This window comes from Petaurus breviceps, unplaced genomic scaffold (assembly GCF_028583685.1).
Source record: "Petaurus breviceps papuanus isolate PSGF00001 unplaced genomic scaffold, PetGlider_PUasm1.0 90594, whole genome shotgun sequence".
NCBI lineage: Eukaryota > Metazoa > Chordata > Mammalia > Diprotodontia > Petauridae > Petaurus > Petaurus breviceps.
In genome coordinates this window covers 3,538,306-3,544,557 of record NW_027187281.1, presented here as the reverse complement: position 1 = coordinate 3,544,557, position 6,252 = coordinate 3,538,306, and the positions used below count along the sequence as shown (strand labels likewise).

The following is a 6,252-nucleotide window of genomic DNA, read 5'->3' as shown; positions in this document are numbered from 1 at the left end:
CAAGTCTCTAAGCTGATTGGTCCTATTTCTCTCCCTTTCCCCACCCTCCCACATCAGGGTTTAGGGGTGGAATGGCCTCTGGAGATCTAGAGGGACATTGTTCTTTAATGTCAATGGATAGGCCCTAGTGTCTTGGAGGATGATTCAGTAAACATTAGGCAATGATGAATTTGATAATGACATTCATGTTTGTAAAAGTGCTTAGTACAATGCCTGGCACTATATAAAAGCTAACTATCATTAACATTACTTTTATTGTTATTACCATTATCTTGCTAGACCACAGTTGGTAGAAGCTAAAGGCAGAACAGGCAGCATGATATCATGGAAAGAACCCTTTCATCTCTGCCACCATTAAATAGCCATGTAGCCTTGGGCAAATAACTCTGTGCCTCAGTTTCCACACCTATAAAATGAGGGAGCTGGACCAGAAGTTCTTTAAGGCCCCTTTCAACCCTCTGGTTCTGTGTCTTGTTGGCGTCTGCACATAAAGTAAAGTCTGAGGAGCAGCTCTGGTATAAAGTGAGTTGAGGAAACAAAGATACAGTTAAGGGGTACTGGGCTTTTTCCATCACTTCAGCTTTTCTCAGCAGGGCTGGATGAGTCACCAGGCATGTGGTCAATTGGAAAGATGCTGTCTCATTGTTCCAATGGATGCTGAACAACACTGAGTTCTGAACTGATTGGGGCTTTCAAGTCCTAGGGAAAAAAATATTTTCTGAGGAATAATGTGGATTCTGTGCAGGAGCAAAGCAGGGCCTGAAGGTAAAGAGTCCAATCTTGGCCTTCTTGGTCCCCTTTATAGACTGTAACTTCTATTCTTGACTTTGGGATATCAGAAAGGCAATGTCTCACTTCACTTTAATAATAATGATGCCCAGTATTTGAATCTACAAGGGAAGCAAACAGAGATTTTAGACCCAGGTAACTGCCTTGTTAGCTAGGCTGGGCTTTTTGTCCAGGATCCCCCAAATCTTGGGAGTCTTGCCTGTGATTTTGGGTTTGAAATGGGCTTGTGGATAGGAGGAGGAAGAAGCCAGTGTAAGCCAAAGCAGCAGGAAGCCATTGCAAGCAAACAGACTGGAGAAATAGCAATGGAGTTTAAGTCACAGTTAGTAGCTTAGTAGAATTTTCTAATAGTACTGAGAAGATGATCCAAACCCAACCCATGTCCTGGGTGAAGTCTTTGCTGTTAATGGTGCTCAGGTAGGGGAAAAAAGATGCGAACACACATACTCTTCTCTCTTCTGAATGTATTGTGAGTTACCCACGTGTACCCTCTTACAAATGTCCCCATTTCTGTCAAGGGCACCACCATCCTTCCAAACACCCAGATTTCATCCCTGACTCCTTTATTTGACATTACCGAGCAGTTGCCATATCTTCTTATTTTTGTCTCCAAAACCTTTCTCACATACATCCTCTTCTCTCCACTCACAAAGCTGCCATCCTAGTTCAGGCCCTAACCACCTCTTGCCTGGATTATTGAGATAACATCCTAATTGGTTTCCCTGGCTTAAGTCTCCTCCCACTTCAATGCGTTTCTTCCCATAGCCAGCAAAATGATTTCTTCTAGGTCTGACCATATCAGACAGAAAGGTGATGAGATAGAGTAAAGGCCAGTTACAAAATTGTGTTGGTTTCGTGTGGGAATCAAGAGAACCAATCAGATTCTAACTCATGAACACTGATTCCATCTTGTGCTGCTGCATATATTCTCCTCCATCTTGCTTTCCATAAATGTCCATGGAAAACTAGATGGCTTCATCTATCATTTCACAAATGCAGATGGATGCAATTAATCAGCATCTCTCCATTCTGAGAACAGAAAGACTCTAAAACCTACTTGTCCCCCTCCCAATTCTACAGAAATTCACTCTTTCCCCCTCCCAACTTGGAAAACCTCTAATCTTTCCTCCAATTAGAAATCAGATTAGCTGATTTTGTATATGGTTTGTAGCCTGGTTAATTGTTATAATTAATTGGCCTGATTAATTATTTTTAATACATAAAAATCTATCTCATTGTGTATTCAGGTCTTTGAAGGACTAGGAAGTCCACTGACCCATATGTTATCCTCTCTTGCTCAGATTGTTTCCTCATTTATTATTAATTAACCACCACACGGGGGTGTAGTGGATAGAGCATGGGGCTTGAAATCAGGAAGACCTAAGATTCAAAGCTTGCTTCAGATACCTTCTAGACATGTGATCTTTGGCAAGTCAGAATCCCAGCCTCCTGACCTCAGTTTCCTCATCTATAAAATGGGGATAATAATAATATATATGTACCTTACAGGGTTTTTGTGGGGATCAAATGAGATAATGTATGTAAAATGCTTTGCCAGCCTTAAAGTGCTATATAAATACTAGTAGTCATTATGACCAGAATGATTACTATTATTACTATGTCACACTCTCACTCACTGATAGATGCCATGACTCCCTATTTCCTCTAGAATCATATATAAACTCTTCTGTTTGGGACATTAAGTTCTTCACAACTTGGACCCTTCTCGATGATTGCTTTCTATGAACTCTACAATCCGATCATATTAGTTTACTTTCTGTTCGTCACACAATGCTGTCTTCTGCCTCTGTGCCTCTACGTGGGATATCCCCCCATGCCTGAAATCCTCCTGCCTCTTGCCCTACCTCATTTCCTTCAGGATTCATCTCAAGGGCCACCTCCTTCAGGAGGCCTTTCCCAATCCGTCCCCAGCTGCTAGTTACTTCCTCTCTGAGGTTACCTGATATTGGACTTGTATATGCCTTGTATATGCTTCTCTATATGCATGTTGTCTTCTTCATTAGAATGGATGCTCCTTAGTTACAGGGCTACTTTCCCTTTGTAAAAATAGCGCAGTGGATTGAACACTGACCCTAAGATCAAGAAGATCTGGGTTCAGCTAGGACCTCAGATATTGTCTAATTGTGTGACCCTGGACAAATCATTTAACCTCAGTTTCCTTAACTGTGAAATGGGGATGATAAGAGAAACTACCTCCTAGAGTTGTGAGGATAAAGTGAAATATTGTATTAAGTGTTTAGCAGTGTCTGGCACATAGCAGGCACTCAATAAATGCCTTTTTTTTTTACCTTTGCAACCCCAATATTTAGCATGTTGTTGGTATGTTATAAATACGTAGTTGACTGACTCCTTGCCTCCCTCTCAGCTTGAGAAGAATTAGCCTTTTTCTAAATAGGCATGCTCACTTCTAACTGGCTTATTGTTAAAACTGCTGATCAACATGAATACAAACTGCTGTATAAGGCTCATGTATATTAGAGGAGGAAAGGCTATTATTCTCTGTTTTAGAGAAGAGATATCAGATCAAGCAGGAAGGGCAGGGTTGAACCTGGAGGTTCAGAGTTAGATATTCAACAATGATGAGTCTATTAGATTAATCTGAGTGCTTCTGAAAAGAAAAGAGACCTCTCAACCCCAGGAAAACACCCCAGTGGCAAAATCGTGAGGTTTGAAAGGAAAGCCACAGCCCAGAAGGGAGTGAGTTGCTGGGGAAACTCTGCCCATGCAAAGGAAGTGGGAAGGGAGCTCTCTGGAATGCTCAGTGATTGATAGCATGGCTAGCTCGGCTTGCCAGCAAACACAGTTGTGGTTGGAATAACAATAGCTCTTTGCAGTTGTTACTTTCATATAGTTTATCTTTTAATGATGTGAGAAGAGGGCTAGGTTTGAAGTCAGAGGATCTGTGTTCCAATCCCAACTCTGCTCCTTTACTAGTTGCATTACCTTATATTTAACCTCCCTGGGCTTTAGTGTCCTATCTATAGAGGAGGAGATTGGATTATTGGATGTCTAAAGTCCCTTCTGGCACTAAATCAGTAATCCTATGATCTTCTTTGCGCCTTGCAACAACTTTATGAGCTGGGTAGTACAGGTGTTCTCATCTCTATTTTAATAAGATTAAAAAAAACGATTAGATGATTTGTCCACAGTCACACATGTAAAACCATGGCCTGTCACAAAGATGACCAGCTGCTGGGCAATATTTCTCAGTAATGGAAGTGGTGTGGAGTTTAAATATAGTTGTGATAGATAAGATGCTTTGTCCTCAGATTAGGCCTACAGCACACATCAGCACTGATTTGGTCCCTTTTTGTATGTCCTCTGAGTCCTGGAGCCCAAACAGAGTAGGTTCTGATAGGGATCATACAAGACTCCTAGGGAAACAAAATGCAATGAGTGTGTTGTGTGCCTAGTGTAAACCAATATAATGTCACCCCTTGCATGGGAGCATAAGCTCATTCTCGGGTTGTCTTGCCTATTCTAACCTACTCTAGGTTCCCAGAGAAGGATTACCACATTTGAGTAGTTGGTTTTATGTAAATGGAAGCACATTAGTAGAGACACTCTCAGTATGCTAGGGCTAACTGTGTTGTGGGGGAAACACTCCCCCTACTCTCACTTCAGCTTTTGAGCTCTACTGATGTGTTTGCATTTACATAAAACCAATTACTTAAAATAATGACACTTTTAGATACTACATATAACCATTTACTTAACTACAAGACAAAAGAAGTAAAAATAAGACAAAAAGTATAGAGTAAAGCAAATGCAGAAATAATGAAATACATAATAATCCATACAAGCTTGGAGCTTAGTCTCCCACCAATATACTCAGTAACTGTAGAAGATAGTGTACACTTACAGAGAGCTGGAAAGGAAGCTCATGAGTAAAGAAAATCCATGTGCTGAAGGTAATCACAACTCTGGAATGGTAAATTTCATTGTCTTTTTTCTGCCTGAGGAATTGTAAATAATATTTCCTTGATGAGCATAGCTTCTATGTGGTGCTAAGATGAGTTGATTCATGCTTTATTTTGACCAAAATCTCATTGGACAGGATGTATCAGCCAAACTAGTTCAATTTCTGAGTCACCTCTGGAATATCCTATATTCCCTGGGTTACACACAGACAAGTCTCCAATCTTATGAAAAGAACACACAGGTCACATCTTTTATTTTTCTTTAGTTCTGCTCAACTTATTCCTCAGCAGCAGCTATTGTATCCATCACTTCCAGCTTCAAGCTTAGCTGATGGGAGTTCTGAAATCTGTCTTTTTACCTCTCTTATCTTTCTAGGTTCAGATTCTGGATTCTTTCTGTGAACAATGCCCACATTAGTTTAAGATTAGTAATCAAATTCTCATCTTCTGTCTATGATCAAGTAAATTACATTTGTTCTATATTTTCTCATATATAAAACCCTGAAGTACTCTGTCCTCCATTAGCACAAGTATTCAATAGTCTGCCACATTAAAAGTAAGCAACACCTGTCTTAGAACTCTGAGTCAGAGTAAATATTTCTCTTGGAACTCTGAGTGAACTTAACTCAGCCACAAACTACTCTGTATGAGAGGGTAGTACGTTAAAGGTGTAGTACATTCTAAAGATACATCCCTTAAAACTCCTGAGTAACGCCTTCCCTGAGGATACAGCAGTACGGACCATACAAGATTACAGGGGATACCGAATAGGAAAAACTTAAACCACCACAAATAATCCATTGTCATCTTCTAGGAGCCTTATCTGCATTCACATTTCTCCTCTCCCTCTTCACACCCCCTTCTCTTTTCACACTGTAACTAGCATAAAGATTGAGCTAGTCTCACTGGTAGTTAGCACTAAAAGAAAAGCAAAGATGACTTAAGTACCTGCTATTGCAATATTAGATATGGGTAGAGACTCTAATGTTCATCTCTAGTGTTCAGCCCTAGGGAATTCCTCTATCTCCAGGCTTATCATAAGAATTTGGGTCTGAGCCCAAACTAAAAAAGTCTTATAAATCCCATGCCAGTATTACACTGTTTTGTTAAGTCATTTCAATTTCCTCAGTCAATTAATACCATCTCTTCCAGCAGAAACTGAAACAGAGTGCATCTGGGCCATTTCCAGTCATATTGATCTATATCTTGCCACTGAACCCAGATGACTTCAGAGGAGAGAGTGATACTGGTGACTTTGCACAGCTCTCCCTAACTTAAATACAATTTCTCACAAGTCAGAACATCACCTTTCTGATGTCATGGTCCTCTTTGAGAATGAAGGACAAACAACAACCTGTGAGTAGTCTGAGCTGCCCTACTGGGGAACCCAGTGGCCAGTTGCAGTTGGGCAACAACAGCTCTTCCTTCCTTCCTTCCTTCCTTCCTTCCTTCCTTCCTTCTTTCCTTCCTTCCTTCCTTCCTTCCTTCCTTCCTTCCTTCCTTCCTTCCTTCCTTCCTTCCC

General features: G+C 40.7%; 1 protein-coding gene across 6 annotated transcripts in view; it reads left to right on the top strand.

Moving 5' to 3' along the window:
- The window catches only part of CYSLTR2 (cysteinyl leukotriene receptor 2), a 114,280-nt gene that overhangs the window by 30,113 nt on the left and 77,915 nt on the right, over positions 1 to 6,252 (top strand). For 3 of the 6 annotated variants that reach the window (XR_011163476.1, XM_069063659.1, XM_069063656.1), the window contains exon 1: positions 5,902 to 6,086. The exons of the other annotated variants lie outside the window; for them this stretch is intronic. The gene's annotated coding sequence lies outside the window, so the exon portion shown is untranslated. Of the gene's footprint in view, positions 1 to 5,901; positions 6,087 to 6,252 lie in introns of those variants that run through there. 6 annotated transcript variants of the gene reach the window in all.